The sequence below is a fragment of the Cydia pomonella genome, chromosome 11, assembly GCF_033807575.1.
Source record: "Cydia pomonella isolate Wapato2018A chromosome 11, ilCydPomo1, whole genome shotgun sequence".
NCBI classification, from domain to species: domain Eukaryota; kingdom Metazoa; phylum Arthropoda; class Insecta; order Lepidoptera; family Tortricidae; genus Cydia; species Cydia pomonella.
In genome coordinates this window covers 7,349,699-7,375,158 of record NC_084713.1, presented here as the reverse complement: position 1 = coordinate 7,375,158, position 25,460 = coordinate 7,349,699, and the positions used below count along the sequence as shown (strand labels likewise).

Here is a 25,460-nt window from a genome sequence, read left to right as displayed (position 1 = left end):
CCAGAACCATCGTCTTCATAGGGGTCACTACCCACTATACATCGTGTGCCAATTAAACCCGACAGATTTTAACCATGCATTCCTAAGGTAATAATGGAGCAAAAATGTTATATAAGTTACGACCAAATTCGCCAAATAAAATCATTTTTGCCGAAAAAAATATTTGTTTTTGAGATTTCTGCACACAACAAGGCTATATTATTTTTACACCTTGGTGAAAAAAATCATTACAACGAATAAGTAAAGTTTTTTTAATGTACAAATAAAAATGCGAGTTTACTTTAAAACTTTAATATCTGTTAGTGGGTATTTATTTATTTATTTTATTTTATTTAAACTTTATTGCATAAAAGAAAAACTTAATGTAGGCATTCTCTACCAGTCAACCTTAGGGCAAAGCAGAAAAGATTGTAGGCGGTGCGTTTAAAACTAATAAAAGAAATTGTTATTGAAAGAATTAGAGTCCTAATACACATAACTTAATTATAAACTACTTAAATACATAAAGACACATACATGGTATACACAGTACACACTATGCAGTATACAGGGTATGTCTAAACCAAGTCACATAGTGGCAGCGCCATAGCTACTAAAAAGGTGTTTCTCTAAAACAAGACCGATTTCAGGAAACTTTGTATGACAAAAAACCCTAAATGCGGTCAAGAATACATCTTCAAAATCTGTCGAGTTTAATTGGCCCACGGTGCATAATCGGCCAGACTGGGTCGTCATTAAAGGTTGTTAGAATTACTCCTATTTCACTGATGTGATCATTTACAGTGTCTGTTAGGTACCTACGATTTATTGTGTCAATATTATCGCCAAATTTGTCCAGCTTAATGTCGTGGGATACGGCCCGATTCGTACTTTAAGATACATGCGTCAAATATTAGGTCTAGATACGATATGGATAATAGTCAGTGCCAAAAGTGATGCTTTTGTTTGAATAAATTTAATGTATCATATGTAGACCCAATATTTGACGTAATTTTAAAATTCGAATCGGGCCGATAATAGTTTTCGTAAATTTTGGCCTCGTGTAGAACGTCCATCATTTTTTACTAGTATGCGCTACGCCGCTCGTCGTAGCCCGTAGCAAAGACAATCCTCGGGCGACATTAGACGCACATGTGCATCTTGCGCAGAAAAGGAGCGGAATTTATCTTGTAGCCAGACTGGTTTTATTTTTAATCGGATATACCTATTCCTAAATATAATAAACTTGTGTATACTTACCTAGTTCTGTTCTTCGATGGCAATATTACAAAATCTGACAAATATCATGTAACTTTAGTAATTTTCCGATCGTACAGTATCTATGCAATATACTCGTAGCTGCACAATATTTTAAAACGTCACATAATACTTATTATATATTTCAGTCATAAATCCTACTTAAACGCTCTAACAATTGAAACGGTCAGGCCGCTATTGAATCCATTCAATTTCGGAATCGGCGCACGCTCTTACAAACGTTTAGATTGCCCGTTGGGAGCACCAAATATACGCCTACAAAGTGACCACTGTTGAAACTACGCTCTTACCAATCAGCCCACCCGCCCGTCTAACAAGTTGAAACTGTTGGTACAATAGTTACAGGATACTTTTCAGCTGTCAAAGTTATCAGCTACCATCATGTTTACCGTTCAGGTTATCGCGACCTTGTGACCTCTACCATGCGTGCTCTAACCAGAGGGAGCCAGTGAGACCGCAGCCTCCCTAACCTAATCCAAAAAGTCCTAAGTCCAGTATAAGTGAAGGTTTTTAATGCGCTCTGTTACAAAATGGCGACGTACGTCCGAGCATGCGCTCTGGACCGCCGCCCGGGCTTTCACTCAGTGAATGGAAGACCGCCTAGCAGCGCGAACGTGGGGTGAACAACAGTGTGAGTGAAATGAGCATCGCGTGATTCCAGGATGTCTGTGGCCGCGGCCGCTGTGGGGCCCGGCCACTTGCGACCATGTGCGGCGAAATAGGTGAGTCCACACCATACAACCTTCAAAGGCTTTTTGTTGTCTATCTTACAACTGTAAAGGTACGCCTTTAATGTGGCTTTACAGGGTCTGTAAGTGATATAAAACGGGCCTACGGAGCTTTTAAGTGTTTAATGCCGATGTGGTTTCAGCTACTTGACAGAGTTTTGACGTTAAGGGTGAAAGAACGGGTATAAAACCGCGTTTTAGTCTTATTAAAGCGCTGGTGGTCGTATTTATTGTGCTTTTAAGTGTTAAAGGCTTAAAAGACACTCCTAATTAGGGTGGACGGTTTCGTTCTGTCGGGGAACGATTAATTCTCTCGGAGGTATCGCATTTATCTTGATAACTGACGTTAGTCGGGTTTGGTTAGTGGAGATTTGGAGATGAAAAATGGTTCGTTTCATTAATGAAACTGTTAATCCTTTAAATCGAAAGGAGCAATGCCTTTCCCGTATTGTTAGGGTAAAAGGTTTGTGATTTATTCATTTGACATTGTGATTGTTAGTTTTGCAGAAAAGACTAAAAGTATTCGGCTAAAATAAAGCATATAGCATATAAATGCAGTTATCAGGAAATAATATTTTGAGTAATTTTATGTTGCCTTATCAATTATTTCAAAAGAATTAGGTTCTTAGCAGTACAACGGGTAATTATGACTGTATTGTGGTGTTTGTATTGTGACTGTGCTAGTACATATATGCTACTTGTATCGTAATTTTCCTCTGACAATTAGAGATGATTTACCTACGACACTAATAGCTTTTGCAAGGTCGGCTTCGTATGTACCTACTGACTTAAAATACCATGAAGTGTGAATATGTAGTACCTACGTATCCTACCTTATAAAATGAGCAATTAATGGTGTACTTATCAGATTTTTACAATATAAAAGTCTTATCTAATAAAGGCAAATAATTGATCTAGCTGTTTGATTTTTGTAAAATCAGTAATTGTAAGTTGGAAGCAAGATACGCCTTATTCTAGGTACCTATAAGTATACTTGCCTATAAGCCTTGCTTACCACCGAAAGCAAGGCTCCATAGGGACTCAGATACTGTTAAACTGGTCACTAAATGAATAGTCAATAGCATTTGGACCCGTTTTACACGTGCGAGTGGATCGGACCCGGACCGTTCTAGCGTGAGTCATTCTCTAGTATCTTACTGGGTGACCGACTTTCTTACGTGATATATTCTTATTTTTCATTAAAAAAATTAAATCGATATGTTTCCTTCGCGCTTCCTGGCTTATTGTTTTCGTATTTTTTAAATACGAGATTGCTTGTTAGCCACTTTTTAAGTATGTTTAACCCTCACTGTTTTAGTTTTTTAATCGTATTTATTTATTTCTTGAAATATGAAATAAACGGTCATACAAAAAATATTGTTACTGTTTCTTCTCTTAATCTAGACCTCTTAATCTCTTAATAGTTGGCATTTTTGTTAAACATATCCTTATATAGAAGCACGAAAAGTACTTAACTTCGTTTAGGTTCAGCTAAATAGTAAGAGGTTACACAGAATTTGAGAAATCAGATTTACAAAACACTCAGTAATTTTTTTTTAATTTTGGAGTTATGGCACAGATTATATGATAGTTCTTACGAAGTTATGCCTTGATCATTCTGGTATTAATATATAAAATGATTATAAACCTTTGGATAAATTTTACAAAATAAATAATTCGTCTTCAACTCGCAAATAAGTACTTTTTATTATTCAAATAAAATATTTTTTGTTCTTTCCGCAAGTACTAATTTTGCAGAAGTAGAGCGGACTCTAAACCACATTTGACAGACGGGTTAACGTTTGCTATCTTGGAGGATTTAATAACTGGAGTCGCCTTTACCCCTCTGTCGAAAACCTCGACCAATGGTCATATGTAACGCATGGACTGAAGTTTATCTGAAACCATACATTTGATGTGCCCGGTGTGCTCCTCCCCCGCAAAAATTGGCACACTGTTTTGTACAAAAAATTACAGACAAACGTATCCAGTTGTTAAATCCTCCAAGTTTGCTATGGCGCTGTAAGCTGACGCTCAATACAGTTCTGTCAAATATTTCCTTTGTAAAATAATAGTAACTAGTGGCTTTGACCTCGACAATCCAAAAAAACTATGTCACAATTTTTACGAATATCGGTTGAGAAATGCAACCTGTAGAGAACAGCCAGACAGACAAATGAAAGTATATTTTCACCACGCCATATCGCAAAGGCCCTTTTTATTCTTCAAAAACTGATGAGAAATTTCCATTTTATCCACAAGAGTGGCAAAGTAATTGTGTACATGCAATTTTTGAGATTTTTCTTGATGTTTGCCGGTGGAATTGACTTTTAGGTGATGATTATAAATGATAAAAATTTCATAGCGATCATTTGGATTTGGTTTTTACAGTTAGTATTTTCCTTTTGTTCACTCACTAGCAAAGTTTGTTTAACTCTCGTGCCTTGAAATCTTGCAACGCTCAAGATTCTACTTTTCAAACCACGCACTATCTCGCTAGCTCGGGTATCAATATTAACGCGAGGAGTTAAACAACAACTTTGTCCCCTTGTAAAACAAATAACTATTATCTAAGTTAAAACGGAAACGCTTCGCGCTCGCGTGGTCAAACAGTTACCTGACCAAAGACCATTCTGTACCTTATTACAATGACACAAGGTCCTTCACTGGTCAATCAATCGTAGATTGTTAACCAGGGGATGAAAGTTTCTGTCGAGGTAGTTTAGTCCAATAGTCCAAGACTGAAATGGTACCTTTCACCCGAATTAAACTCTCTACTTTTCATTTCGAATAAAAGGAAAGTAAAATACATGTGCATTTAGGAAATATGGCTAAGTATAAATAATCTTCAGTAGTATTTCTTTAGTTAACAATTTAGGTCAAAATATCGTTATTTATGGTAAATTATTAGCAAGGAAATTGTACAACAAAACCCATTTAAAACGAAAATTTGAATTGTTTATGGTAAAAAAAAAAAACAAAGTACTTAGAAAGTACAGTGCTGTAGACACGTATCATCATTTCCGAGCATGAGAAATGAAAAAATGTTTTGCCTGACTGTATCCATTGTTCATTACTCAACGGCAATGACATTGGCCTCTCACCAGAACAGCTGGTTCTATGTTCCCGTTGCTTAAAAAACCATCAGTCAACCAGTTACCAGTGTGAACTGACCTCAGGACTAGGGTTGCCTACCGTAGTGCACAGATTTGCGGAACATTTGCGATAAAATTGCGGGACTCCTTCACCCGGCCTAACTGGGTAAGGTAGGTATACATACGTCAACATATTAAAAGGCATGATAAAATAAACCACGTTAACTTTCTTAACAGGAGGCAGGGTAGTGCCAAGCGAGCGCATGGTGTCCTCGCGCGTTACTCGCGCCCCGCGCTCTAAAATTACGTACGCTAATTTACAACTGAAAATTCGTGTCAGAGCTTATGATATAGAATAGCTTGAAAACGGGACCATTGGCGTCCCGCGCGGGCCCATTGCGTGACGCATATTCTAGGGCTCCAGAAACGGGACGTTTGGCAACCCTACTCAGGACCCGTAACCGTTAACCTTTATAGATCGTGTCATTCACGACGACTAGTGCCTTAACACGTATTGTCATGTTATTAAAGGTCAGATTTGACAAATCTGCGCGTCATCGGGGATGGAACGAACTATATATGTGTAAAGTATCAATGTTCATACTGAAACACGAGATAGCGAACCAAGCACTCTTGAAATTAAGACTTCACGGCCTTTTAGCCTAGTCGGTAGTGACCCGGCCGAGCTGCCTATGAAGCAGGAGGTTCGGGGATCGAATCCTAGCAAGGAAATTTATTTGTGTGTTTACACAAATATTTGTTTCTGAGTTATGGATTTTTTCTATGTAAGTATTTATGTGTATAGAATTATTGTATATGGCGTCGTTAGTGTGGGACTAGGTTGTAAGTTGATCTGTGTAAAATTATTCTATAATATTTAAATTATTAATACTTAATTTAATGTGAATTTGGTTGTTATTTTGACAAAATTTGATGTTTTAGTAAATTGTTCTTAAATCTATGTAACCCTTTAATTACTACGGCGAAATCCAGGATCTATCTTCACCGGACTCACCGGAGACTTTCTGCATCTTGCTGCTAAGAGGGATAGGATAGAGAAACAATGTATACATTTTTTTGTCCCTCGCTGCGAAAAGTTTCATTTTTTACGAGCAGATAGTAAGTCCCCATTAACCACCGACCAACCAACCATCAACCAACCAATCAACCAACAAGCGTCGCCCATGGACACTGCAATACACCGTGCCGCGTGTAAAATTGTCTCTGGCAAACACGTGGGATGGAATGTCCTACAATTCCTCCAATGGTGCGCATAATATTTTTCTGCTCGACGGAGGCGGAAAGCGGCAACTTCGTTTAGCGCAACGGGAGCAAAGTTGACGCTTTCCGCCCGGAGGGTAGAAAAAGTTTTTTTCTGCTCTATACAACATACCCGAGGTTTGATCCGACGGTTTTTGACCACCTTTCACATGAAAGGTTGAACAGTCATCTACCTATACTATTGGTCGAGGCGATTATAACAAGCCCAAACTCATGAAGTGGCGCTGTTTCATTACGAAATTCCTATCACCATCTCCATCATCACTATTTATTTCTCACTAACTTTTACCTCCGAATGTTTAATGCCAATGATAAAGGAGACAACTAGCTTTACTTATTAATTTACTTAATGCCCCTTAATAAAATGGTTTAGGAGAGTAATCACTACTCAAAGTTGAATTACATTTTTTTCAAGACATCAAACCGAAAAACCTTCTTGGACTAAGATCGGAATAATTGCTAATTCGAATGGATGCTGGACACAGCAAGAAGAATAAGTTGCATAGGCACCTACGTTGAAAAAAATCTGATCTTTTCCATTAAATTTCAACGTTTTCACACTTTTTTTTTAAATCGGCGTAACACACGACTGACCGGTTACTATAATATAGCAAGAGGGGCGGGATGAAACAGCGTCACACATTGTATTGCGATTGATGTAAAATAACTGCTATTTTGGTAGCAATTGCGACCATACGATCATACCCTCCATCCGATCTTAACCAGGTGTACCTTACATAATTATATATGTTGTCATGTTATACCAATTTTAAATTAAATATATGCTTGTGAAACCGATTTTCACTACGTTTCATGCATCGAGTAAAAAAGAAAATCACGTACACATTGACAAAATGAGTACCTATTCGGGTGTTAAATAATTAATTTTATTTATGAAGTAATTACGATTGCATTGCAGAATTTAATTAATTCTTAATCCTCGGCTGATTATCGGTTGGCTGGTCAGTCGATTGCTGGTATTTATGACATTAAATAAAGCACAGAAATAATTACTTTCAGTTTACCGTATCGCATTGGAAATGATACCAATTTGATTACGAAAATAGACTGCACGGAAAATATTAAAATGCGAATCATTTTAATATTTTTCGTGCATGTCACATTAACGTTAAATACTACATTATGTTATCGGGTAAATGTTATTACCGGTTTTTGTCCCTTTTTACCCATCTTATTACAAAAAAGTTTTCGCAAAACTCACATAAAACATCTTATAATGGGTTTTTATACTTTTTATCTATGTATGGAGAGAGCAACTCTTAGCTTACATATTCATGTATGGTTTGACCAATACTATTAGGTACTCGCTATTATTTACTGATCTCTGGATAGAGCTTTTGGCAAACAATCTTGCTCCGTACGCAAACCACGGTTTAGGGCTATAGCCGCGAAAAACGAAGTTCGTCAATTGCGGGCATTTTTCTCTGTCACTCTAATTACGTCTTAGTGAGAGTAAAAGAGAAAGATCCCCGCAATTTGTGACTTTCGGTTTTCGCGGTAGCAGTAATCCCTGATTGGGATCCCTGATAGGGATTACTGCTAGGCTTTTTAGACAGCTTTCTAAAGTAAGGCACAATCATGACTTCGCTTGAAATGTCTGCCAATATTTAATTTTGAGAATATAGCTAAGTGGAAAAAAATCGGTAAAATTTATCAAATTGTGTTTTGTTTTAGTAGGTATTATAAATTATAATATAAAATATTCATATTTAATAGACAATATAATATATCTACGTTGTCATGTTATTTAATAACGGTCTCTCTCTATAAAAGTGTCGTTAGATAAAGTTAGGACGCTAAGCACGAACATTTTCGTACATTGACCCGCATGTGACTATTTCTATCGCACGCGCGTAATTATATTGCTGTCTCGCCCATAATGCCGGCGTTCAATGCCACTGTGCGAGCGGGACAGCAATACTTTTACGCGCGTGAGATAGAGATAGGAACAGGCGGGTCAATGTACGAAATTCTTTGTGTTTTACGTTATTACTTTAATAGTAATATTTACGATCATAATTTGGACCACAATTTTTTTGTATGCCGTGACTTAGACAAAGAGATTAGGCTTTTTGTTATGGTTAGAATATAGCTACAGCATGGCGTGATGTGATAGTTTTTATTCGCAGTTCCTTCCTGCATTTCAGTGGAAAAGTAAAGGGTGTTTCAATTGGCAATGGATCAAAAGTTTCCCACGCCATACAAGCCAATCCGGTAACACTGGCACATCGCATTCTTCACAGAACGTATTCTAGAGAATGGGGTTCATTCTCCGATAAGTTATCAATGGAATCCGAACGTAAATCAAATCCGATGGTGCGTCGGGCTTTTACGCATTGTGTAGGTGCAAGCATTCAAAATCATCATTTAACAGTTCATTTAACTCATTTTGGGGTTAAAATATTTAATATTACACATTATTAGATATTTCTTTATTCGTCTTTTATCTTAGGTGACGAGGTTTTTTACAATATGAATATAAAAGTAAAATATAAAAACACATAAAAAAAATACAATAGTACATTACGATACAAGTGCGAAAAATAGGAAATTCGAAACGAGTGGCGATAAATTAAAACACGACCGAAGGGAGTGTTTTAAATCGACACGAGTTGCGAATTACCTATTCGCACATGTATCGTACAACGTTTTACAGTACATATGGCCCTTTAAATGTTCGACACAGTAACATAATATGCTACTTCTCGCACTAGTGCTATAAAGTAGCCCCATATGTACTGTAAAATATTTTTTTATACCGACTGCAAATCGCAAGTTCAACAGCCAACATCATCAGGTCAGGTTCGACCAAAAGTCGTTTCAAATACATATTTAAGTAACTCAAATATTGTGCTATGGTGCTATCACATTCGTTCATTCGATACATTATTTGCAATCAGTACTAGAGTAGATTATATGTAGCAGTGTGTGTAATCACTCACCATGGTTTATTTGGGACAAAACTTGAATGTAAACGGACATTATATTTAAATCCACCAAACAATTGAAAACAATTACCTACATATCATATAAACATCATTAAATAAATTACAATAATTCAAAATACTTAAAAACTAGGGACTTACTAAACTGTTTTATTCCAAAGTATTCTCAATAGGTACGTCATTACCATATTTGAATATAACTAGACCCTTCGTAATGAACGAACCGTTCGACATTCATCCAAAACAGCTCGTGATTCAAAATAAAGCCATGAATGAACGAATGACACGACCGAATGAGTCCAATTTCAATTTGGTGTACTCTTCTCCGATGTCAAAGTTTTAATGAGATATGTGCTGGGTTAAGCAGAATTTAATAACGCCTAGTATTCGTGGATCAACAAAGGGTGATGCGACGTAGAAAATTGGAAGGCCGATCGCTGAGTGTTGTTTATCTGCTTTTATTATGCGTGTTTATCTTCATCGTTTGAAAAATGTTGAGTGGGAGGACAAGTGAATGGGTGAATGAAGAGAAACGGGTCCTCATTCGCTCTGAATGAGGTTACCGCGTTTTGTATTTCTATGTGGAATCATTAGCATTACAAATTCATGGTGCATAATCGTGTCAATTATTAATTCCTTTTTTTACAAGATACCTCTTTGATTTTGACCTCGCAATTTAACATTCCGTAATAAGTGCAACCGCGATTATCAGTCGTTCGACATAAATTAGGGTATGCGGGTGATTTATATAAAATCTCACTTTTATATGGTTATTATTATGACAGCGATATTCAAATATAGGGTGCGCTCACTTTTTCACTTATTGTAATTTTTTACAAGCAATTCTTTTTTCTATATTAGCCGTGGTACAGTTGAGTTCATGAACATCTTTATAAACCAACGGTGGTTGACATATATCTAACGGGACGGGCTTTACGGGTACTAAGAATGGTGCTAGTTCAGTGGTGTCACTCACGAATTCGCGCGTGATGCGAACGCATCAACCAATCGCGTTGTGGTATTAGACTGCACGATTGGCTCGAATTCATGTGCGTAACACCGCTGTACTGGCCCCATTCTTATTGCCCATAAGGCCCGTCCTTAGATCAATCAATGCCAACGGTACAACATTTATATTTACTGATTGTATGAAGGTCGTGAAAATATATATTTGGAATGTTGACTTAAGAATAAAGATGTTTGTAAAATCGACTCCACAGGTACGTTGCCCATGACTACATACCTACGAATAAAATAAAAGAAGAACGTAATAAGCAAACTCCACGTGTACATTCATTAAATTGCTCTTACATATGTCAATTTTTTCAGCAGTCACCCTTTTTAATTGGATTCAAGAGTACTCAGCACAGTAAAGATCTACGAGTTATACATCGGCGGAAAAATCATACTGGTGCGACAAATTTTAATTAATAATGATGACATCCAATTAATTAAAGCACCCACGAGCTCGTGGCATCTCACATCAGTGACGATGTTATATCAAATATAATTTTTGAAGACACTTTCTACATAATACGGCCAAATACGAACAATGCTTACGATACGATAGATGTCACACCGATACGATACTGATCTGTCAGTGTCAAAAGTGACATATCTTCAACCAAAAACGTCACTTTTGACACTGACAAATCGGTATCGTATCGGTGTGACTTGTATAAGTATTGTTCGAATTGGGCGGTGTGTCTCTGACCGTGGATCTTGTAACACGACTACACCATACGGCGTGTATTTTTGAATACAATCGCAAATTTAAGCCAAGCGTAGGTTGTGGTACTATGAAACGATTTTAAATCCAAATTTTATTTTAGCCTTAACTAACAGAGAGTATTTGTGGCTTTTCATTAGGTAAGAGTCCTTATGTTTCACGTAATAAGGAAACTTTCCATCAGAGAAGGGTTCTTATGTTCCATGTGCATAAGGAACCTTTCCATCAGAGAAGGGTTCTTATGCTCCATGTGCATAAGGAACCTTTCCATCAGAGAAGGGTTCTTATGCTCCATGTGCATAAGGTACCTTTCCATCAGAGAAGGGTTCTTATGCTCCATGTGCATAAGGAACCTTTCCATCAGAGAAGGGTTCTTATGCTCCATGTGCATAAGGAACCTTTCCATCAGAGAAGGGTTCTTATGCTCCATGTGCATAAGGAACCTTTCCATCAGAGAAGTATATGAGATGAAATATATAGGAGCCAGGAAAGGAACACGGGAATATCTAATTAAAAAGGCAACTGCACGTCCGTTCGTATTGAAAGATGTATTTCGGAAGAAAAGTAAAACTACCACCAAATTATGACATTAAATAAAATAATGAAAATCTTAACCTACCCGCGGGTTCACTGACCGAGCGATCAGCCGTGATACGTGCCCATGTATATACCTTCGGTACTATACATGTACATATATCACACCCTACCACTTAACTAAAACTACATCGTATACGGTCGTTGGCCATGTACTAATATGGCTAGTAAGGATTCTGTGAAAACTTCTCCTCCAGGTCAGATAAAATTAAGCCTTAAGCGAATACTAATAAGACTGACATGGCCAAGCCGTTCACACTATATATATATTACTATACAACAATTACATATTACCATAGCAAATTAATAACAGAACTTAATTCCTTAAATAGGTAGGTATCGTTATCTAGAAAGTACAAACCCGTATTATTCTTTACATTTCAAACTAATTCTATGATTACAAATAAGTACTTAATATAATATGGGATCACCATATCTTTCTACGGGCACTGGCACACGTTTAGGTATCGGAGGGGGTGGTACAAAGGCGGGCTCCGGTGGCGCACACGGCTCAGAGTTCTCATGGTTATCGTAGTCCGTCGCTGGGCACGCCCTTATAGCTAAGCGTGAATTATTGCGTAACTGATCTATATGCCTTTTAATAATTTGACCGTTTTCCCTTTGCACCAAATAATTACGTGAACCTAATTGTTCCGTGATCGTACCGCTAACCCATTTCTCCCCTTTGCTAAAATTCCTAGCCCAAATATTATCACCTACACTACACGACCTCGAGACGCCCCCTGCATTTTCGCGCTGTCTGAGCTGCGCGGCGCGTGCACACTCGTGCGCCGTGGCGCCGGCGTCGGCGCGCAGAAGATCCAGTCGGGTGCGCAGACCTCTTCGCTGTAGCAACCTCGCCGGTGACTCGCCCGTGCTACTGTGAATAGAGTTCCTATACGCCAGTAAATATGACTGGAGCGCAGCGTCCACGTCTTGCTTATCCCGTAGCGCCTTCAAAATGGTTTTTTTGACAAGCTTTACTGCACCTTCGGCTGCCCCGTTTGAAGATGGATGATACACCGGAGAGTACGTTTGTTTTATGCCATTAAATTGCATGAACTGGGTCAGTTCTCCGCTCGTGAACGGCGGGCCGTTGTCCGATACCATCATCTTGGGTAGCCCGAAACGCGCAAATATCTCCCTTAAGACTCTGATGACGTCATCTGCCGTCGTCCTCGTCATTTGTTTTACTTCGATCCATTTCGACGATGAATCCACGACCACTAAATAGGTCATGCCGTGTAAGGGTCCTAGGAAATCCATATGCAACCTACTCCAAACTTCTTCGAGATATGGCCAAGCTTGTGGTGCAGCTTTGGCAGGGGCCGGTGCTTCCAAAGCGCATGTGGTGCATTCCCGACACGTTTTCTCGATTTCAGCATCGATGCCGGGCCACCAAACATAGCTCCGGGCGAGACTTTTCATCTTAACCACTCCAAAGTGGCCTATATGCAGCTCACGCAGAACATCATTTCTTAACGCCGTGGGTATCACCATTCTGTAGCCCCACATGATACATCCTGCTTCTGAGTACAGTTCGTGACGCCTTACCCAATACGGCTGCAGCTCTGGATCGTCGCACTTCGCCGGCCACCCTGACTGTAAGTACATAAACACTTTTCTTAGTGGATGATCTGTTTTTAAATTGGTTCTGACTTGATCACTAGTAATTGGTAAGAAATCCTGTACGAATTGTACATATGTTACCTCTGTCCTATCCGCTGCCTGTTTTCCCACAGGTAACCTGGACAATGCGTCAGCTCCATTTTTGTCCGTAGGCACATATTCTATGTCATACTGGTAACCGGATAAAATTACCGCCCATCTTTGTAGTCTGCTCGCGGCCATCGATGGAATACCTCCCTTATCTCCAAATATGGAAACCAACGGCTTATGATCGGTCCTTAGCAAAAACCTTCGGCCGTACAGATACTGATGGAATTTTTTTATACCAAACACAATTCCCAAAGCTTCTCTTTGAATCTGAGAATAATTTACCTCCGCCGCATTGAGCACTCTGGACGCGTACGCAACAGGCCTTTCTGTTCCATCTGGCATCTGGTGCGAAATCACCGCCCCCACGCCGCTCGAACTCGCATCTGTAGTTAGACATAAAGGGAGTTCAGGGTCATAGTGCGCCAACACCGAACTGGAAACCAAACAACGCTTGACGGCATTAAACGCTTCCGTACATTCCTTGGTCCAAATAAACGCAGCCCCCTTCCTTAATAATTTGTACAATGGTGTTAACGTCATACTTATATTTTTAACGAATTTCCCATAGTACATAATCATTCCTATGAATGAGCGAAGTTCGGTTACATTGGCCGGAATCGCCATGTCCTTTATGACTTTAACCTTTTCTGGACACGTGTGAACCCCTTGTTTACTAATACGAAACCCTAAATACGTCACCAATTCCGCGAAGAAAGAACATTTTTCTTTCTTTACTTTCAACCCAAATTTCTCGAGGCGTCCTAGCACCTGATGTAATGTATGCAAATGATCCTCCCTGTCTACTCCTGTTATAATTACGTCATCCAGGAAAACGCCTACTCGCGGTAAGTCTGCAAAAAGTTGTTCTAGTTTCCTTTGAAATATCCCCGGACTCGATGATAGCCCATAGATAAGCCTATTATACATATATAAGCCTTTATGTGTGTTGATCACCGTATATGGTTTAGATGCCTCGTCCAACTCGAATTGCGCATAAGCTTGAGACAAATCAATTTTTGAAAACGTCTCACCCCCGTGTAATTTGACCAGCAGGTCCTCCACTCTCGGCAAGGGAAAACGGTCAATTTCTAAGCACCTGTTCAGTGTTAATTTATAATCGCCACAAATCCGAATACCTCCATCACGCTTAACTACTGGTACTATCGGCGTGGCCCAGTCTGACGTTTCGACCGGCGTGATAATGCCGTCCCGTTGCAACTGGTCCAGCGCGCGCTCCACTGGCGCGCGCAGCGCGTACGCCAGCGGCCGCGCGCGCAAGTACACCGGCGCGGCGCCCGAGCGCACGCGCAGCGCCACCGTGCTGCCCGTGTACCGCCCGAGCCCGTCCGCGAATATATCCTTATACCTAGAAATTAATGAATCCATAGTAAGTTCCAATTTGGTATCGATCTTATTACAACTAAACTGCTCCAAACCCATTGTCAATTCGTACAGCCATTGTCTTCCTAACAATGGGTTTTTGCCCCCGTCTATAATAAATAAATCTAAATATATCTCTTTGTTTTTATATTTAACTATTGGAGTGATTTTACCGACTGGGCGAAAATCTCCTCCTGCGTAATAGTTAAGTAATACATTCGATGTTAAAATAGGTACATTTTTAAATAATCTTTGATAACATTCTAGGCTTATACACGAAATGGCACTACCAGTGTCAACTTCCATTTCTAAACATATTCCGTTAACGTCCAACGTCAGCATAAACGGCTTATAACGACTTAAACTGCCTACAGATAAAGCGTTAAATGGTACCTCGTTCAACAACTCCTCCTCGTCCTCTTTATTCGCGTCCAACGCATGCACTCTCGCTCCGGTTTGTAGTCGGGGACACATCTTCTTTAAATGACCTTGCTGCATGCATACGCGACAAGAATACATGCGAAATTTGCAAGTCGTCGCGTCATGACTGCCGCCACAAGCACGGCACTGGCCCTGATCGCGACCGCGCGGCGCTCCTGCCGCTCCCGCTACGGGCGCCGGCCTCGCCTGCGCGCGCCCGCCCCAGGCCTGCGATGCCGCCTTGCTGCGCCCCGCTGCTTGGTTTGCCCCGTTAGCCCTCCAGGTTCCGGACGAACCCGGTGTTCTGGCCCCGCTTGCCGATGCGTATAGTACTTCCACGACCTCTTTACTAGTGCCGCGCCCCCTACTATCGACTGCCGCGGCGTCTTTCTCTGCTGCCTCCATGGCAACCGCTAGCTTCCAGGCCTTGGCGAATGACAACCCGTCTTCTACGAACAACCTCTGCCTAATCGTATCGTCCGCTATGCCGCATACGAATTGATCCCGCAAATTATTTTCCAGTTCCGTCTTAAAATCACAATATTTAGTCAACTTTTTTAAATCCGCAACATAAACAGCCAACGACTCGCCTTTTTTTTGTATTCGTTGACGAAATTTGTAACGTTCCGCCATTATGCTCCTTTTAGGCTGTAAATGATTCGTCATCAGTTCTTTTAACACTTCATATTTCTTTGTTGACGGTTTGTCCGGCGTACACAATGTCACTAGTAACTCGTAACTTGCACTGCCCATCACTGTGATTAACGTAGGCACTTTCAAATCGTCCGTTACACTATTCACGATGAAATATTGTTCCAACCTATCCACATACAACGCCCAATCGTCCGCGCTAGGATCAAACGGTTGCAACTTTCCAATCGACATTATAACACTGTCTTTTCACTGCCGCACGCTTAATTGTCCGAATTCGTCGCCAAATGAAATATATAGGAGCCAGGAAAGGAACACGGGAATATCTAATTAAAAAGGCAACTGCACGTCCGTTCGTATTGAAAGATGTATTTCGGAAGAAAAGTAAAACTACCACCAAATTATGACATTAAATAAAATAATGAAAATCTTAACCTACCCGCGGGTTCACTGACCGAGCGATCAGCCGTGATACGTGCCCATGTATATACCTTCGGTACTATACATGTACATATATCACAGGTTCTTATGCTCCATGTGCATAAGGAACCTTTCCATCAGAGAAGGGTTCTTATGCTCCATGTACATAAGGAACCTTTCCATCAGAGAAGGGTTCTTATGACCCATGTGCATAAGGAACCTTTCCATCAGAGAAGGGTTCTTATGCTCCATGTGCATAAGGAACCTTTCCATCAGAGAAGGGTTCTTATGCTCCATGTACATAAGGAACCTTTCCATCAGAGAAGGGTTCTTATGACCCATGTGCATAAGGAACCTTTCCATCAGAGAAGGGTTCTTATGCTCCATGTGCATAAGGAACCTTTCCATCAGAGAAGGGTTCTTATGACCCATGTGCATAAGGAAACTGTCCATCAGAGAAGGGTTCTTATGCTCCATGTGCATAAGGAAACTGTCCATCAGAGAAGGGTTCTTATGCTCCATGTGCATAAGGAAACTGTCCATCAGAGAAGGGTTCTTATGCTCCATGTGCATAAGGAAACTGTCCATCAGAGAAGGGTTCTTATGATCCATGTGCATAAGGAAACTGTCCATCAGAGAAGGGTTCTTATGCTCCATGTGCATAAGGAAACTGTCCATCAGAGAAGGGTTCTTATGATCCATGTGCATAAGGAACCTTTCCACCAGAGAAGAGTCTTTATGCACATGTAGAATAAAGACCTTTTTCTAAAGGAAAGCCACATTTAATTTTTGTAATTTTTTCAAGCGGCAATGCATTGCGTACATAGTCACTTCACTCCACTTCTTTAAAAAATGGCTTCAGTCCATTGGGACTATTTCGCCAGTATCAAGGTAATAGGAGCTTTGTACGGTTAATACAAGTGTACGGTGATTTTATTATCTTCTTCTTTTTCTTCTATTATAATTCGCCAGTATCAAGGTATGAGCTTCAGATACGACTAAAATTGTACGGTTAGTACAAGACAGTGTACGGTGATTTCATGTTCGCTTGTAAAGCGATAGCTGGACTTTGCAAGTAGCACGTGGACTACTGGCCGTTGACTCTAAAATGGTAGTTAAACGTGTTTCAAGATTAATTCTTCATTCACTGCACACTGCCACATTAGTTTACTGTATAATAAGCTATCGATGTTACACTTTAAACAATATTAACGAGCAAAAAACAAAGTAATTAATCACGAAGCGTGACTATCAAGATAGAGCTTAAACCGGAAGTCCGTACATAGTCGTTATTTGTGACGGTGGTGACGTCACGTCAGTAAGTGTGACGTTTTGAATAAAAACAAAGTAGTGCATTATGCATGGAATAATTAGTTCTGTTTATGCATATGCATTGACACACTAATTAATTTGTAAAGCAAAATACTGATATCGAATCCTATAACATGTTGTAATTTTATAAATGTTATGTTGGCATTCGGACCGACGGTTGGGAGAAACGCGCCGAAATAAGACCGGGATGGCGTCACGACATTAAAGTCGGAATATCAAAGCACGACGATGACTGGCTGGAGCACCTTAAGCAGAAAAGTCTTTGTCGTGCTCTACTATGTGTGCGATCGATGTGGAAAGAAATCTCGCGCTGCTATAGGAATTTATAGCCATCAACGGCGATGCCCATCAGCCCCATAAACCCATAAGCGCCGCAATAAGCATCTACAACAGATGGTGTGGCCAATGATGAATGTTGTACTAAGCAGAAACGTCTGCAAATGATACCACAATTATTTTATTATTTTGTATCTCCTTGGATTTCACGGGCATATAAATCCCGGTCTATTACGGATAGACTTGCGTGGAGGTACAGATCCAACAAGTAGAGGCCCCTTGGAGAGCTTTAATGACATGCAGAACGCCTGCTGGAACCAGTTCACAGGCGCAACAATAGACACCCATGAATCGGTCGCAGCAGGCATTGTTTTACTTCCACCCTTGGAGCATATAGCTCAAACGCTCCTCTCTGGACGACCAATGAAGGCAAGCCAGAGAGTCCTGCGGGTCTCCTTGGGATCCACTCCGACCGACGAAGACACGCCGGAGACGAAGACCCTGATCGACGCTCGGGAGTACTCGGGTCCGTGGGGTCGTTACTCCCCAACAGCTCGCCACAAGCTGCCCTGTGGTTATTATTATTATTATATGCGGTAAGGAGATGTATGACCAAGTCGATTGGTGGTATGTTTGTTTCAATTAGCGAACCTTAGGCCGCGGACTGGACGCATGGCAAGCGACCGGCGCAGCGGCGCGGCAAGCAGGGCGGCGGGCGGCGCACTGTGGGTTGAAATTTGGCTCTCATTGACATAGAAACCAAAATTGTTCGTTTCAATTTTTTTTGGATCGAAATAGGTTTTGCTCACCATTGTCATAGTAACAATTGAATTTGGGACAATTTAAGAATGTTATGATTTTTTTTCGAAAAAAAAATGTCAAATCAATTTCATTCAATACTGCAAATATGGAGTGTGGAATTAAGAGGAGTGGCATCTCTTATGGTAGAACTGTTGCAAAAGTGTCCTGCTGTCATCTACCTATAAATAATAGTTCCAAATTTCTCCAGAGTAGCGCTAGAGTGGCTAAGAACCTAGGCGTTATTGACGGAGTGACGTGCGCTGTCTATGATTTAATTTTTTTGGTCAAGGACTCTAGGTATTGTTGCGCCACCTATTTAAAGTTTTTTGATGACACTTTTTGGTACATGGAGATTTCGTTTCTTATCTCCACCTTCCGTAACTGCAAATCAAACAAATCAAAAACAACAATCCTCGCAGATCGTATAACTACGTATTATTTGTGATTTTTTGGCATACTACATATTTCCGTCACGTGTGCCTTTTTAAATCGTTTATGTTTTTATGGAAAAGACACAAAAACCAAAGTTTTATTTATATAATTTTTTACTGAAATGGGATTATACGAGTAACCCAACCTAACCTAACCTATGAATTTACGCTGTCAATTGCTGTCGCCGCCAATGTCATACGACACAGATTCATTCATACAAGGGTCAAAGGGTTGCAAATTTTGAATACCTACTACCATAAGGACTACGATTAATGAATTGACTTTTGATTGAAGTTAATAAAAAACTAGGTAAATAACTCAATTGTTACCAAAATCGAAAACGAGATGAAATATGTATAGGTACGTATTACGTATACACATATGAAGCATGTATTGTAACACATCACATCGATAAAGCTTTTATCCACGGGGATAAAACCGCGAAACTAATGAGGTTCGACACGCACTTATGCGCTGTCCGCAGAGTTAATGGTCCACCGGGAAAGTACTGACGACGCCCGGTCAACGTCGAAAATAAGTATACATAAATCGCTTTTATTACAAAGGAATAAGGTGCACAAGTAAAGCGATATTTTGCGTCGATTGAATAAACAGCAACATAGTTACATAGAATGATGTGCTGTGAATACTGACAACACTGATACCGCATTATGAAGCGTTTACGAATATTAGGGCGAGGATAGCTATTTGTACGATAAAATGCTGCGTTTGTACTACAGGAGGTTATTCTGATTGTAATAACAGGTTATCAATTCGTTCATTCGATTTTTTTTAAAGATGTCTTCCATCTAATGTATGATGTTTTCGCCAATGTCAATGTATGCTCGTAGAGTCATTGAGGTATAGTACTAGAGTCGGCATCCCTATCAAAATGTTTCCGCACCTCAATGAAGTGACGGCACTTCATTGCGTTTAGTACGTCTCCGACTACTGACACGCATGTATCGAAAAAAAAAAAAATTAAAAATGCCTTTGTGCGTTATGAAAATGTATTCTAATAACAGCAAGAAACATAATAAAAGCAATATAATAACAATCCACTGCAAAAAAACTCTTGTTTTTTTAGGCTCATTTGGATTATTTCGAAACGTTACTCGCACTGGTACACTATTTTCTTTGGCGCATAGATTACTTACATTTCGCAGATGTAACACGTAGATATTAATGATTACCTACCTTATTGATTGCAGAATAAGTATAAGTATATACAATAATGATGTATTACTCTTCATATATCGTGCGAGTTTTAGTGTATTTCTTATATTTAAAGAGTATATTATGCTATAAGCGCGATTTGATTAAAATTGCTATGAGTACGAGAGACAAATAGAAAGAGTTTTATGATTATTTTTATAAATTTTAATATCGCTAGTGTCACGTATGTAAAAGAAAATACACTTGTAAGGAAATAAATACATTTTCTCTAGATTCTTTACAGTGCGTATTTGAGCAGAAAATGAACAGTTGTCATAACAGTTTTGACTCTGGCTAGCTACGTTTATTCTTTAGCTTAGTGACAGACGTCAAACGCTAAAAATGGCGGACATTTATGTCAGTGACCGACATTGGCGAATCTACCCTGTGCAAATTGGCAGGGAGTAAAAGCCAGAGGGAAAAAAAAAATATGTCAGTGCGTAGAATATGACCTTGTTCGGTAGTTGCTGTTTGTAAAGTGAGCTGAACTTTACGAATAGCCACGGTGGATTGCCGGGTGTCGAATGAATGCATCGTTAGCTGCACATTTCCATGTTACAGTCTGTCAAACCGCTTTGCCAGTAGAAAAAGGCGCGAAAATCTGGATCTGGATTTGTGTTCAAGCTGACTTTGATCTGTCAAAAGTGACATTTCTGTTAGAAGAAATGTCTGGGGCAGCGAACGATCGGTGAAAAACGTAGAGTTATTTTTCAGCATCAAATGGAATTGGGAATTTACATATAAATTGACTTGTCAAAGCGCCGCTCGTTACGCTCCTTCATTAATTTGTGGTAGCGTAGCTACGTATATTTGAAGCCAAATTTCAGGCATGTAGGGTAGGAGCAGCATTCGAACTTTACAAAGGAATCTCTTTTTTAGGGTTCCGTACCTCGAAAGGAAAAAAACTGGACAAGTGCGAGGCGGAGTCGCCCACCGAGGGTTCGATACTTTTTAGTATTTGTTGTTATAGCGGCAACAGAAACACATCATCGGTGAAAATTTCAACTGTCTATCACGGTTCATGAGATACAGCCTGGTGACAGACGGACGGACGGACGAACAGCGGAGTCTTAGTAATAGGGTCCCGTTTTACCTTTTGCGTACGGAACCCTAAAAACGGAACCCTTATAGGATCACTTTGTTGTCTGTCCGTCCGTCTATCTGTCTGTCAAGTCCCTTTATTTAATCGTATGGCTTATACAAAAAATAGGTAGTTACATAAATATCACAGAATAAAAATTACATTACAATTAAAATTAAATGTCAATATCCAGAGCGTTCAGCCACGCAATTGCGTCGGGTGTTAGGCGCAGCAGGTCCTCTGGTGGTCCCGAGTATGAGTGCAGAGGGCATCGCTGAATTATATGCTCCATAGTCTGGACTTCTTCGTCACACTCGCACATTGCAGAGTCCTTCCACCCCCATTTATGCAGAAAGTAATTGCAGCGACCGTGACCCGTTCTCAGTCTATTAAAGCGGCACCACAATCTCCGGTCAAGTCCCTTTTTCTCGGGAACGCGTGGAGTTACCAAGCTGGAATTTATAAATACTCAGGTCTACTGTCCCTTGGAGCTGTGAAAAAATCAAACTTCTAAGCCAACGCAATTAAAAGATACAGCCGTTTATGCCGCAAATTATCGCAAATTTTCGACACTCGCAAGGGAATCAAAACCTACAGGGGACGTATCCCGTGAACTCAGAATCTTGAAATTTGGTATGAAGCAACTTATAGCACAGATAAAGGAAAAATTGCGAAAACCGTAAATTTTTAGTGACTTCATATAATAATATATACCTACATGTTTGTACGGAACCCTTGGTACGCGAGTCCGACTCGCACTTGGCCGTTTTTTTCATTATTTACACCGCGAATCGCGTGCACAATTATATTACCGATGCACGAGATGCGGTCCGAGGGAAAGTCGAAATGATTCCATTATGTAAGAACTAGCTGTTGCCCACGACTTCGTCCGCGTGAATTTATTTCTCGAAACACACTTTCAACCCCATTTGACCTTATTAGAGGTTGAATTTTCAAAAGCATTAAGATTGTTTTTCGTAGTTTCTAACATTTTATCTTCTCAAGGCTCTACTCAAATCGTTCCCGTCACAAACTTTCAACCCCTTTTAAATCCTATTAGGGGATACATTTTCAAAAACGCTGATATAAATTTTCTCGTATTTTATGAAAATGCCTTATTATGAAGTTTCAAATTTCTAGCTTAATAAAAAAACTTGAACCCCATACAAACTTTCATCTCCTTCTTAACCCTTTTAGGGGATGAATTTTTAGAACCGCTAAAATTGCTTTATATTAATATGCTTTTATACAAAGTACTAGGCGACGATGTACATACTTATATTTATAAATACATATATACATAGATAACGTCCATAACTCAGGAAAAAATCGCGATAAACAAGTATAATAAATGCTCTAACCGGGATTTGATGCCTCGTATTTAGAGAAAAATTAAATTCTTTCTACTGAGCCTGTAATTGTGATTGAGATTTAAACGTTGGAAAAAGCAAGGTGTCTGTGTATAAATAGGGTCTCAAATACTTTGTATAACTGCGGAACATAAATAATATTGTCTTGTAAGAATAATCTCAAGAAAATCTAATATAAATGAACATAAAATCACCATTATTGTAAATAGGAGTTAACCCGTCTGCTGAGGGTATTGAACTACTCTTTGTTTGCCGCGGTGAAAGGGTTTTGATCTCTTAACGTTTCTTTGGAACTAAACTGCTTAAAACTGAAGTCCTAGATGTACAACACGTGTGGCGACTAAACTTCTTAAACTAACGTATTACATGTAAGTATAAGGTGCCCACGAGGAACCCGAGAGATTTTAACCACGCATTCCTGAGGCCAAAAGAAGGAAAAAATGTTTGTGAATTTAGTTCTAATACAAAAAAATAAAAAAATACAATTTATTGTATGTATTTGTACATAAAATATAAACGCTATTTGTAAAACTGTAACTGAAAAAGAATTTGTTTTTTTTTTGTTAAACCTATTTTTTGTTAACTGTTACTTGTCACTTTTTGACATCTATCAATAAGGATATTTGGACTAGGTCCCATAGTGGCAACATCGCCATCAAAAAGGCGTTTTTCATTAAGTATAAATAATAATATGTATTTTTTTTACTTAATATCAGACATCGCATTATTGGGGGCAGAATTAAATGATAGGTAGGGAGTTCTTATATCCATAAACGTAATTATCGATGCTTTTTTAGTGTGTGCCGCCATAGACTTATAAGTATCTAGTAGGTTTTTAAATGTATTCTGCTAAGTCTGGCTTATAAAAGCCAGTGTCTGGGACATAACGCAAAAAGTTGTTAGACTAAGTGTCAGTGAGCGGAGGGCAGGAATTTTCAGATCGATTCTATCTCAAACATTCAACCCTTGTACGTTCGTACTTTAGAATAATACATATAAAAAATACAATAATTAAGAACAAAATATTCGTGTTTACCATGCTATTAGCTTCGCAGACTTGACTGCCAAATAGGGCAGGGATTGTCAACCCTTATTCGTAAACATCATTTTTTAAATATTAACTCTCACACATGTACAATAAAACCTTTGAATCTGGGAATGTTGCTCTGTTCTAAAATAAATCAATATTCTCGAACAATTTCGCTGCATGCCTTCACTGACACGAGTGCCAAATGTTCGCCATTAAACTGCGAATACCAAGACTTTATTGTACACGGATCATTGATAGGTTAGTGGTTCGTTACGGTTCTTGCATACACATGTCTTTGATGTATTTTAAAGCGATCTTCACATTGGATACGGATTTACAGTAGCGATCAGTGTGCCAACAGTTTTTCGGGCTCATGTCATTATCATCATCTTCCTCTCTTTGTTCCGGCTTTTTTTCGGAGCATGGGATCCGCTTGGCAATTAATCGTAAGAATTGGCGTAGGCACTAGTTCTTACGAAAGCCATTGCCATTTGACTAGAAGGTATAGGGGAAACTAGGCCTTATTTGGATAAGTCCGGTTTCCTCACGATGTTTTCCATCACCGAAAAACGACTGGTATATCAAAGCGCGCTCTTAAGACGAAAGGGAAAGGCCGCTTCTCCATACAAGTGTATTAGTCCTCATTTTCATCTCTGGATATTTATTTATTTATACTTTATTGCACATAAAATATTAAGTACAAATGGTGGACTTAATGCCTTATGACATTCTCTACCAGTCAACCACTGGATCACAAAGAGACGTTTGTTAGGTGCAGGCTTTGTACTTACTACACTGACACTGACATTACTACACACTACACCGATACTGACATTATGGAAAATATTTTTACATAATTTGATGTATATTAACTATAGCTATGCCCCTACGTTTGACTTTTTTCGATTTATTGTAAAAATTAGTAGCGAAAAACAGATTCCATAAAAATTCTTAAATCATAAAATAATTAAAAAAATGAAAAAATCAATGGTAGGAGCATAGCTGTGGTTGAAATACAACACATTGTGCCAAAATATTATCAATAATGTGATAATGTGAATATACAGAGAGGGAAATGAGGACTAAAAAAAGCGATTTCGCACGGGTCCTCCACTTTCGTCTTAAGCCGCGGACTGGACGCACGTGCCGCTCGCCGCGACGCGCGCCGCTTGCTTCCAGTCCGCTAGGCTAATAACTACTTACTTACTCCGTTGGCTCAGCGACCCAAAATGAGACTTGGCCTCCGACACAAGACAGCGCCACTTTTCTCGGTCCTGTGCGACCTCTCGCCAATTGTCGACTCGAAGCTCGCGCAGATCCGCCTCCACCATGTCGCTCCAGCGATACCTAGGGCGTCCGATAGGACGTCCTCCTGCTAATACTAATCCTATAATAATACTATAACTAAATACTATATTTATTCCCTACAAAGGCTAATATAATAGTGCAACTGGCCCCAAGTGTGGAAGACTCCTTGGCCTTCGAGCATGCAACACCGGTTTAATGAGCGTGTTGTGATAAAATCTGCTTTGTTGTGTTAACGATATGCTATTAACATATCTTTGTTGATGAAATATAATGTTGTCTATGAGATACTGTTGAGCAATTTTTTGCGCTATTGGTTACAATTTAGCATTCGTAAAATAGTGAAATTATTATTTACAACATAACATGTATTATTTG

General features: G+C 39.4%; 1 protein-coding gene across 1 annotated transcript in view; it reads left to right on the top strand.

Annotated features, from left to right (window-relative positions):
• The first annotated feature begins 1,142 nt into the window (after positions 1-1,142).
• Positions 1,143-25,460, top strand: part of LOC133522729 (muscarinic acetylcholine receptor DM1) — a 121,778-nt gene continuing 97,460 nt past the window's right edge. The window contains exon 1 of the mRNA XM_061858153.1: positions 1,143-1,979. The gene's annotated coding sequence lies outside the window, so the exon portion shown is untranslated. The remainder of the gene's footprint in view (positions 1,980-25,460) is intronic.